Genomic DNA, 12272 nt, shown 5'->3' with positions numbered 1-12272 from the left:
GATATCAGTGTTAGTGCACTCGCCTGGCATGCTTCATGATTAAAAGTTTGCTTGCTTGCAACAGCTAATAGATGCATATACTAAAACATGCCACTACTAAAAGCAAATGACAGCTACTAGGAACAATATAATGATATGTATATATTTTTTACTGTCAGTTGCTGACACTATTTTTATGCCTTCCACCATTACTGCTGCCCTGAAACGTCACACAAACGTCACAACTCAGCCACTGTTTATCCTTGTTGATCCTAAAGTATATCAGATTTTTCCGTCAACGCCTCGAACTGCAGGAGTCCCCAGCAGAGCATCAGGTGGCACACCAGACACAGCGTCACTGCAACTTTGTTTTATGGCCATTTTAACGTTAGTACAAGTCACCACTGCTTACAGCTTTTTGAAAAAAATCTCAAACTCAACCATCAGTCTTAAAATCCGTTGGACATCATCAAATCTGGTCATCTGTTGTAGTTCAGAGTCTTTAACTGGGTCCAGATAGTCGATAAACTCTTGACCTTATATAAAACATTAAGAGGTTTTGAGTTAAATGCTGTCTTCACGTGCTCCTCAGAAATATTGTATTTACCATTTTTATGAGTTGCACGCACATGAACAAAGTTGTAATTATGAGTGTGAAATGTACAATCAATGCTGCATTTCTTGAGCAGTTTCCGCCACTAATTGCACTTTTGTACCAACACTTTCTCTCTAATTTTGCAGAACATTTGAATGGGAAATCTCAAATCGACATACCGATCTCTTTTGGTTTAATAAGTGGAACCAGTTAAACTCAAATGACCCTGAGAAAGCAGAGAGAACAGGAAGTCATCGGGGTCTCAAACTAACACATGACAAAATGCATCCATTCATTTTTCTGCCAAAATAAATATGCAGCAGTTTTAACGAGTATCTTCAGCTGCGTGTATTTCTTAATTTGTGTCCTCACTCCTCTCTTGTCAGCAGAGTGTCACTGTGCTGATTAAATGACATTACATGTGAAGCCGGCACTTTAACCCAGCCGGAGCTCAGATTCCAGTGGTTAACCTCACATATTTACTACCAGAAGACAAAAGTCACAGCGGACTCGATCCCTGCGAGTCCCTCTGTTAAATACACACATGGATTTTCACTTTTTGACTGTATATTTTCATACTGAGTAAATATGTCCTTCAATTAAACAGCTTTTACAGCGATTTCCATCTGTGGGGAGAAATACATATTACATAGTTTGTGTACTTTTAATTGTAAGCGATCTTGTTAGAATGTGCTATTATGGCAGAAACCTGACTCTGTGTGTTACTTTTAACTAAAATATTAACATCTTAGATCATCTGTGTTTATTTATTATGCGCTTCCAACATTAGAGAGTTTGTTTCCACGCTGAGAGGCTTCTACAGTGAGGATCTAAAAATAGAAAGAGTTTTTCCCTCATGTAATGACTTTTATAAACTCTCGTCTTTCTATTTTCCTTTAGTCTCTTTCTGTTAAAGTATAGAACAACTAACAGGACTAGACTGCACTCATCAGGATGTCTAATAAGGCTATTAAATGTCTAAAACTGGGGTCAAAAACAGGCCGCCAGTCTGCAGCAGGCACTCAGGGAAGATGAGAATGATGAGGATGAAGATGAGGTGTGAGGGAACGTTACCTAAACTGATGCTTTTCTGAGATCAGCATGCTCAGATTTCTTCTTTTTTGATATTTTGCATTATTGTCATTATTTAATATAGGATTACATGATGAAATGCAGTTAGAATAAAACAAAAATAAGCAATGAAATAGAACAACATTTGTGAAAGTGAAAGAAACTTGCAGTCGGCTACTTTTCTAAATTGCATTTTCTTAAGGTTTATTTTAAAGGTGTGTCATCACCATTTTTCTTTTCTATACTTTACCTCTGTAACTTTTTAAGTATGTAGTGTCATTAGTGGGACACTAATTTGTAGGACATTAAATTAACCTTTTTAGGAGGATACATTTTTTCAAGAGACACTGTAAACTGGGATGGATATCCATCCTCTAATGTGGTTCTGGAGACGTGACATAAGATATGACATCAGGTCTAGTGTGTGTGTGTGTGTGTGTGTGTGTGTGTGTGTGTGTGTGTGTGTGTGTGTGTGTGTGTGTGTGCACGTTTCCCTTAAATAACCAGCTACTGTGAGCCAACCTCGGATGTTTTGTCCTCTCTCCTGGATAATCAGTGATCACTGACTGCTACAGATCTTCTCTCTGAGCTCATCAGCTGCAGTTTACTCTAATCTGCTGCCTGAGCTCACCTTCCAATTCATTCTTTTTTAAAACAAAAGCTCTCTCACACACACACACACACACACACACACACATTGACACACACATCCAAATGACTAACATTACGTGGACTCGAGTTTTGTCTCCAAAAGAAAGGCAAGTCCCCACAATGTCAGCTGTGTAAGTGTGTAAACAGATTTATGTCCCAACAACATGGGTAATACACACACACACACACTTACAGTGTTTGTGTCATTGTCAGGCGGGTGAAGGTCGAGTCTGCAGCCAGTAGGACGCTCCATCACTTGTGACGGACTGTGGGTGGTAATTACATGCTCTGCATTTCAGCGTAGGAGGGACACGAGTTCGAGAGTTTGTCGAGTGTGAAATCTGAGGAACATTGTTTAATGGAGTCATCTGTGTTTGATTGTGAGTCTCAAACACACTCTTTGATGATCGTGTCACTTCAAACGGGGCCGTGTGTTTAGTTTGGGAGAATCCACATTTTAATCCAGGGAAAAATTAGCCTTTAGCCGACTCTGCCTGAATAACTGAAGGCTGTTTTCCATCAGCAGAGCCAAAAGAGTTCAGGAGCTATAAACGTTCGTGAGCCGTTAAATGAGACTAATGATGAGGAGGAAATAAAAAGTTAGCTTTGACACGCAACGAGACAACAGCATGGCACACGCAGAGCTGCAGTCGTTGTTTAGTTTTATGTAATACGTTGAAGAACATTATAATGTGATTTTTAATTAATGCAACTTAAATCCAGGATTGAGTTGAAAATAACTTACCAGATCACAGTTTATGCTTTTTAAAACCCAGGCAAACTGACTTAACTTGTTTCAAAAACATAGAAAGAAGATAATAAGCAATTTAAAAAAGAAATGTAAGGATAATAAGGATAAATGCAGCGGGACACCATAAATACAGCAACAACTACAACAAAAACAGAAACTCCCAGAAACAGCAGAACAACAGTACAAAACAAAAGCACAGCGACAACACGTAGCTTTCTAACACACATAGCCATGCACGGAGCATGACACAACAACACACAACTAAAGATAACATGCAGACATGCAGAGCTGCAACAAGAAACAGCAATAAGCGGAAACGGAAATACGAGAGTCATATCGTAGACCTTAATAAAATGTTAAAATAAGCAGTGACGGGCTAACAGTGTTCTTATGCACTAAAATACAGGCAAGTCATGCAACACAAAGTTAGACTATAAGCAAGACATTTGTAAAAAGTACAAAAAAATTACCTTAAAGTTAGCAAAAACACCCAATCAAGCTATAAAATAAAAACAAGGACAAAAAACGCACATCCTGTACTCAGTAATGTACAAACTGAATTGCGATAAGCCTTAAAAATGCCGAAAAATTGCCTAAAAGTGTGTGAAATCCTGCATCATGACACAACATTTTGAACCGCTGTCACACTTTCTTTTTGTTGCACGTGACTTCACAGACTTCAACATCTACAATTTCCAAATTTTATCCTCGATTCATAGACCCTCCATTTGGATACAGTCACCCCACTCTCAAAGACAGCAGCTCATATTAACCCTTTGAAACCTGGAACAACATCACTTTTTCTTATGCTGCATTTAGACGCCCTCACTAATATTTAACCCTTCAAACCCTGAGCAAATTGGGTTTTTTTTCTTTTAAAAACATCGGGGGAAAGGGTAATGAGCAACTTTGCAAAAAAGCTCTACAAACTGAAAAATAAAAGTAGATTTCGAAAATTATTTGTAAAAAAAAAAGAGAGAGAAAATTTATTTTCTTTTATTTAATTAATTTATTGATTTTTTTAAATTTTATTTTATTTAACTATATTTATAGCTGTATATTTATCTGATATTACAGAATGACTTTTTCAGGTCATTCGCTTGTTTATTTGTTTGTTGTTTTGTTTTATTTATTTATTGATTTATTTATGTGTACATGTATTTATTTATGTTTGACTTTTTTCTATTTTTTTTTCTCATTGTCAGATAGTTTTCTTGTACTTTTTACTTTTCTTTTTTTTTTTTTTTTCTAATTTTTCTAGTTTCTCGAGTTTCTCGTTGCCTTTCTCTCATGTTTTTGAATGAAATCAGCACAATTTGCCCAGACGGACTTAACAAAGCCCAAGTGCACATACTCACTATTGTACACACTGAACTTTACACACACAGATTGTCGTCATAGAAATGTTCAAATGAATGCAAACTTACAGGAAAACACACCTACAGACTGATTTCATAATACCTCGACCCCAGTGTGTGTGTGTGTGTGTGTGTGTGTGTGTGTGTGTGTAGGAAACCACATTCCCACATTGGGCGGCGGTGGCTGGGTGGGGAGGAGGGGGGTGTATTTGGATTCCTCTGGCCCGGCGTTTGTGATCCTGACTGCAGATTCGTTTCCACCACCTCCGTGGATGAAAGCTCACCCCTGAACGGAAACCTTAGGTCCCCGTCAGAGCCTCCTCGCCAACATATGGACTGTGTTATGAAAATGTCTGAGCTCAGACTGCGCGGATCCTCCCGCTCGCTTTAATGGCCTCGGCTGTAATGAGGCATCGAGTTGCCCGGGGAGGAAGTGATGGTTCAGGGTCGCTCTGGTTCGATACGTGCTGTATAATGTGGAAGGTTTTCTGGAGAAATTGAGCAGATTTTCATCTGCACGGCGCCGGCTCCTGCAGGATGGCGGTCGACAGAAATTCAATTTATTCTTAAAAGGATAGAAACCGAAAACTGGTTTCTGTGGTTGTTGCAGATGTTGTTCCCTTTTGTCTTGATCTCCTTTTGTTTTAAAATTCAAACATGAGGTTTTGCATTTTTTTAACTTGCCGATCATTTTTAAAATCAAAAGTTTTTAGATTTCTTTCTTTCTTTGATTTTTCGGTATTTTATTGAAATAATTCTTGCAGAGACTTCAGGTTTTCTGCAGATAAATAATCCATCAGAGTCCGCATTTAATTAGCTTTAATTTTTCCCTCTTTGGTGACATTACGTAGTAATTTTTTCACAAACCTTTTTCTGAGCTACATGCATATCTGGATCGACTATTCCAGTCCAGACTGAGGTGTTTGTGCACCTGAAACTGCAAAAAACACCAGAACAAGAATAGGTTTTGAATGCAATGACAAATGATATCTGTCCTTTGATTTCGTATTATCACAAAACACATTTGTTGTTCCGGAGGGCAGAAATCAGCCTCCAAATCAGGTGTTTTATTGTTTAGATGGGACGATTTGTCTCTATGATGATGAGCGTTTTTTGGTGGTGAGAGGCTTTTTGATGTTGATATGCGGTCAGTTGCTTGAGAGTCAGTTTTCGTGGTCCGCTTCCTCTCTCTAATCTCCTACACAGATTAAAACGAGTCATATCTCATCTGAGGAAATATGTGACAGAGTTTATAGTGACGCAGAATCATCTCACCTCTCTGATCTTTTTATCGCACGAAAGGAAACGGAAATCATTTCTGCGTCTGTGACCTTTGACCTCCAGGAAGTGAAGCTCAGTGTGCTGTCTGCAGCTTTTTATGTTAAACGCTGATCTGCAGGAGCGACCTCTCATACGTCGCCCTGCGGTTTCTGTCAACATGTCGGTGAATTTCACAGCCTGTGTGTTTTAATTGCGGAGTTGCCAGTTTTCCCCGGCAGCCGTATTATTGTTTCTGATGCCATCTTCGCCCACCGACCTTACTCTGCGTTTTAGGACCCTCGAGGAGCTTCACAGAGTTGTTGTGTTGATGTAGGATCAAGATCTGAGAGGTCGTCTGGATTCAAAATCAACAGCCTGCCGCCGGGCTGCTCGGACAGCGGCCATGTTGGTGTTTTTACTGGAGGAGACGATTTGTGCTCAATCTTAAGTTTCTTCATATAATACACATTCAGTATCTCGGAGAGATTTAGTCTTTTGACGAGTGTCAAATAATCTGGACTATTTGTCGTAAATGTTGTCTTCACTGACCACTGTTACCATTATTGTTATTGGATCTCTCTCTTTCCTTTTTGGCATTATTAAATTATTATTAATTTAATTGTGATTTACGACATCTGTTGCACGTCGGTCTGTCGTGAGAGAGGGATCCTTCCTCAGTGGCTCTTCCTGAGGTTTCTACCATTTTTCCTTTCATTACAGGTTTTTTGGGGGTTTTTCCTCAGTCGATGTGAGGGTGTGAGGGCAGAGGGATGTCGTGTGCTGTAAAGCTCTCTGAGGCAAACTGTGATTTGTAATAATGGGCTTTATAAATAAAAATGACTTGACTTGACCGCTTGTTTCCTCATAACATTCACCGGCCCGTCCTCTCCAACCAACACTTTGGTCCCTGGCAAGATAAAAAAGCAGCTGGTCAGACACACATAAAATTTGCCTCAACATTTTTCATTTTAATTTTTCTTTCTCATCTTTTTTCTTCTTAAGCTAAGCTTCGTTCTCACTCAAAGTCGTCAAATACTGCTGCTTTTGCTGTGCTTTCAGCGTAAGATACTGATGTCAAAAGCCACTGTTTGCGTCTGCATGATGCGCCGCTGGGTGTCGTCAGCTGTTATTATGTGCAGCAGAACGGCATGATATGCTGACAGTTGGTGTCGGTTGAATATAAACGTTCAGGAGTCCACTGCAGAGCTGCAAAATGTGAAGACTTTGGATGAGAACATGTTGAAATATCGAGAGTAAAATACAAGAGGTCTTTTCTGTAAGTCTGTCGCTCCATTGACTCTGAGCTTTAGAGCTTAATTTCAAAACACTATTTCTGTGTGGTGAAATTTTAATTTCGAGTGATGCAAATGTCTTGCCTTTTATTGTATTTTTGTTTTTGTCACTGACAGACGGCTGGTTAGTCGTGTTAACGTGAAAACATACCGACCGACCTCAAGTCTCCACTGGTTCCTCGGACGCTCGCTGATTTAACTATCACAGCTGGTGACGCCGTTCTGGTGGCCGATGACCACAGCCAAATTTTTACCGGTAAGCAAAAAACTTCAAAGCACGATTTTCGTGCATTGTCCTCTTGAGCACGTTCATGCTCTTGTGCACAAATATTTGATTTTTGGACTCCAGACAGGATAAAGAGCAGCTTCCTGTGCAGTCTCCTGTGGTTTCCTGTATTATTTGCAGGCTCAGTATCATCCGTCTCTTCCTCCGCAGAGAGGCACAGCTTCCATAAAGTTGTGAGAAATTTAAAAAAAGACCAAAAATAGACGTAATTTGAAAATTTAAAGAAAGCAACCAACTCCATCTGCTGAGATTCGCAGCTGTATCTCAGCAGTAGCCAGTAATCAAAATTAAAATGTTTATCTCCAAAACCTGCAGCAGCATGAGTTCACACTGTAACTGTTGGATCTTTTCTTTATCCTCAGATCGACTCCTCTGCACTTCCATTTTGAAATCCAGGAGGAAATTACGTGTTTTCCAGCATCATCAGCCTTTGCTTACAGAGAGCAGGAACTGAAGTTCGTTCGAAGGATTTTATTATTATTTTTTCCGTCTGAGGTGGTTTTGGAGGTGAGACATGCTATCCATCTCGATCACGAGTCGTCAGTGTTTAGACCTCGTTAAACGTTTGTGTACAAAGGTGGTAAATGTTTATGTGCTTCCCCTCCCGGCCTGTAATCAGCAGCAGCAGATGACGATGATGGAGAGGCAGCGGAGAGGTGATGAAGAGCTGATAAACAGCCAATCAGAGCTGCAGTCTGAAGGCAAGCGTTTAACCTTTCACTCACTCAGTCAAATTGTATTCATATAGCACCTGACATTACATAAAAGCCCGACTAAAAAGATTACAGTTTATGTTTAAAAGCATCAGTATTTTCAGCCCCTTTCAGATCCTCTGGCTGGCTGTTCCAGCGCTTTGGAGCGTTAAGGCTAAAAGCATAATCACCAAATGTTTTAGAGCAAATGAGCACATTGGTTTGATTTCTCTCTGGAAATAAAGGCAATTAGCAAGTTGGCAAGAATTAGTAAAAGGTGATATGAAAATTACCTGAAAAATAGCTGAGAGAAAATGAGAGAGAAAAAAGAGAGTGTATCACTGGAAAATTATCCTAAAAAGGGGAAAAATAAAAATAAAATCTACATTTATTAAAATTTTATTATTACATTTATTATGCAAAATTATATTTATTATTAGTAACATATTTTGACACTTTTTAAATGTTTTTTCTTCATTTTATTTTCACACTTTTTAATGCTTTTTTGTTTATTTTATGGATTTATTTTTTTTAATTTGTGCTAATTTTACGTAATTTTCTTGCATAACTTTTTGTCAATTTTGCAAATTTTTTGTGTAATTTCTTAAGCTGCTCATTGCCCTCTTTCCCTTTTTTTTTGGAGAAAAAATCAAGCCACTTTGTTCCTGTTTTAAAGGGTTAACATACTCATCGCTCTCAGTTTTGGAGAAAACATGAAAGTGGTGTTGAGTCTTTGCCTCCTGGCTGCAGACGAGCTGCAGAGTGACTGCTGACACTGAAATAAAGCTGATTACGGTTATTAGCTAAAGTACAGGAGCTAACTGGTGTCTGAGGGCTGTGAAATTACAGGTGTTCAGTTTCTGTATGTTTAGGACATATTGAATGATGAACCCCAGGAGTTTATTTTTCAAACAGGATATGAAATACAGAGTTTGAGCTCTTTAAATGTGGTCGTGTAAAAACGGCTGAAGGAAACAAACTGTCTTTGAAAAAGTCTTTCTGTTTTCTGATCTCACTTTCACCGACGGCATCATTTTCTCTGTTCTCACGTTCTCAGGTTCGTGTTTAGAAGAAAAAGGAAAAGAAAAAGACGCTGACAGGAGACGGAGAGGACTGTGAGTGTGCGGATGCTGAGGCCGTTCATTTCCTCGGCTGTCGCTCATCATGACACGATAATAACGCCGAAAGAGTCACGCTGTCAGAGTCGCTCAGCTGAGTCGGCTCCAGCGCCGCCAAAAGTCGTATTTCCTCCTGAGGAGGTTTGACGGCCGTGAAATCGGGTTCACACATTCATTGTCCACAGAGGATGGATCCTTATGATCCTCTAACGCCACAGAAAGGTTTGATTATAAGCTTGTTGAATATTTCATCACAGGACGCATTTCAAGTCGAGTCAGTAATATTTAAGTTGTCATAAATTAGCTTCAAAGGGTTTCACAGTTTGTTCTTCGCTCTGTCATTGCACCTCGGATAAGTACAAACTCCCCCAAAACCCTCGAGGCACTCGAAGGCACATCTCCACCAAAGGACTGCGCTGCTTTCATGGCCACTGTGCAAACGAGAGACAAACATAGCGTTCAAAAAAAACCACACCAAACTCGATTTACGATTTTAGTTGATTTTTTTCTCGCCTTCATAAACCTGAGCAGATTGATGTGATTTCTTTCAAAACAAAGGGAAAAAAGAAAGTGCAAGAAATTTGTAGATTTATTAAATAGTGTTTAAAAAGCCAGAGGAAAAAGGTCTAGGGAAAAAAGTTTGGGAGAACTATATTTGTAAATAATACAATAATAATAATATATGTAAATATTCACATATTTAAAATGATGTTACAGAATTATTTTAATTTTTAATAGTTTTTTCCGAGTGTTTCAATTGTTTGGTTTTTTTTAATTATTTTTCTTTTTTTTTTTTAATATGGGATTTTTTTTAATTCTGTTTTTCATTTTTAAAAAATTGCATAATTTTGTTTGGTACTTTTTACTAATTTCTTACTTTTTACTAATTTTGTTGCTCATTCTTCCCATGATTTTGAAAGAAATCAATCAGAGGTTTCAAAGGGTTTTTTGTTTTTTGGTTTTTTTTTTGTATCTGTTGATTTTGAAAGAAATGAACTGGAACCAGTGACTCCCTGGAAGAAACAAAATCTGAAAACGTGAGATGTTTGGGAGGGAGGAGTGAGGTCTGGGTGTGATTATTTGTCATTATTTTTAAAAACAGCAGAGCCGGAGTGAACGAATGTTCGTCCTTAGTGGACCTGACAGTTTCCAGTCTGGGTGGAGTGTTTGGTGGTTCAGTCTGGTCAGAGCGTCCATCCTTTGAAGAGCTGAAAAACCACTAAAAGTTACTTAATTGTGTTTTTGCTGGACAAACTGTCCTTTTTTATGAAAAAAAATCCACTATAAAATATTCTGAGTCACTGTGTTTTATGTTCCCGGTAAAAGTTCATCAGAAGGTGATTTAGAGCAAAGAAAAGTAAAGACAGAAAAGAAACATTTTTTCCATGTTGGATAAAGAAAGTGTTTAAAGAGACGAAATAATGCATAGTTTCTGCGGAAAGCTGCCTTGATATAATACACTGTATGTGCAATGATCCACTCTCAGTTCTCGATGTTAACCCTCTGTGGTGATGCATCTAAGTAACAAACCCATTTTTTGCTGTTTGCACTCACAACACATCCTAAATTATGTTGCAATACTTAAAAAAGAGCCACTGTATATATTGTAACATGACTTTCTAAAGGCCATGTCGAGTCACTTTTTTGGGCGTCTTCCTCACATGGTTCAGCCCCGTTAACTTAAAAAAAGGTCTGAGAACGTCTTTTTCTGTCATTTTAAAATCTTGAAAATCTGGATCCACAATAATAATTAGTGAAGTTTAATTTTTATTTGTTTAATGCAATTAATTAAAAATAATTAGCAGAAAATTTCTGCTATGTTTCTCATTATCTCCCTCACATGTTTTTGGCTAGGCTAACAATATCAGGTTACAAAAAGAGAAAGAGGAAAAAGAGATTAGAACATTTTTTTAAAATACGGAAAAATTACTAGATTATTAAAGTAACGTATGTTCAAAATATGTTACAGAATATACTTTTTTACCACCTTTTTAGCTCATTTCCTTGTTTGTTTTTGCATTTTACTTTCCTTTTTTTAAAAATATATTTTCAGGTCATTTATTATACCTTTACTTTTTTGCCAATTTTCGGGTTATTTCTTGTTAAGTTTCTTTTAAGTTTGAAAGAACCGAGTCAATTTGCCCAGGTTTTAAAGGGTTAAAATAAAAAGAGATTCGATTTTTTTTTTATGGGGAAAATGTCAGGATTATTCGTATTATATAGTCATAATATTTTAAAGAATATTACAGAATATATATTTTCAACACCTTTTGAGGCCAGTTCCTTGTTTGTTGTTTTATTTTCCTTTTTTCCTGTTTTTTAGGTATTTTATTATAACTTTATTTTTTTGCCAATTTTTGGGTAATTTCTTGTGAAGTTTCTCGTGTTTTTGAAAGAAACTAAGCCGATCTGCTCAGGTTTTAAAGGGTTAACTAGGCATCCTGACCACAGCTCTGTGCTTCACACTCACTCTCAGTAAGAAAGAAAAATTGCTGATTTATTCATTTGAAGCTGTTAAATTGCAGGAATCCATCCCGTAAAAATGATGTCAGGCATTATAAATCTTCTGCCCACCACCCACTGGGCTGAGTTATAACCACAGATAAATATATAAACAAACATAAAAACATGAATAACTTGCAGCGCTGTGATCCTCCAGCAGCAGCAGATTAGTGCTGAAAGCTGCTCGTTTCTAAGCAGCTGACTTCAACACTTTGTGTAATCCTCACTTTACTCTGTTTTGACAGCTCGTCATAATTCATCAAGTTGCAACAGAAAACTTCTCCTCCCTCCTCTCGTCACCCACAACAGTAGTTTGACTCTCGGCTGTCCCCTCCCTTTCCCGTGGGACAGACTATTGTTAACTGTTTGGTCATGTGACCCGTCCCGCCGGGGCTCGCTGTGACTCATTTCACTGACTACTCCATCGCCACCCAACTACACATTCACTCAGCAGCCTCATTACAGTCATTATCCCAAAGTCAACAAAAGGCTGTGGCTGTAGACTGGCTGGACTGTCTTCAAGAAGATTTTGCTGATTTATTGATTGTTTTCTAAGGTTTTTGTAATGTTTATTTTGTCCCTCTGGTGAAGAAAACTCACTTTCCTTTCTTCTCTCTCTCTCTAGGAAAAAGCTTTCCTCTGAAGGTTTTCAGCAGATGAATCGACTTGAAGATAAATGATCAAAAAGTGGGAACAAAAGTAAGTGCTTAGTTCTGT

The 12272-nt window shown here is 38.1% G+C and overlaps 1 long non-coding RNA gene across 5 annotated transcripts in view; it reads left to right on the top strand.

Annotated features, from left to right (window-relative positions):
- LOC121949700 (uncharacterized) overlaps positions 1 to 12272 on the top strand; it is a 48693-nt gene that overhangs the window by 14592 nt on the left and 21829 nt on the right. For 3 of the 5 annotated variants that reach the window (XR_015776935.1, XR_015776932.1, XR_015776933.1), the window contains exons 3-7: positions 7075 to 7213; positions 7606 to 7750; positions 7863 to 7944; positions 8993 to 9050; positions 12181 to 12254. This is a non-coding gene — a long non-coding RNA (uncharacterized LOC121949700). Of the gene's footprint in view, positions 1 to 6720; positions 6942 to 7074; positions 7214 to 7605; positions 7751 to 7862; positions 7945 to 8992; positions 9051 to 12180; positions 12255 to 12272 lie in introns of those variants that run through there. The other 2 variants (XR_015776936.1, XR_015776934.1) reach the window with 2 other exon arrangements.

Source organism: Plectropomus leopardus, chromosome 7, assembly GCF_026936395.1.
Source record: "Plectropomus leopardus strain MGB_pleo_1.0 chromosome 7, ASM2693639v1, whole genome shotgun sequence".
Lineage (NCBI taxonomy): Eukaryota > Metazoa > Chordata > Actinopteri > Perciformes > Serranidae > Plectropomus > Plectropomus leopardus.
This window is presented reverse-complemented; position numbering and strand designations above follow the sequence as displayed.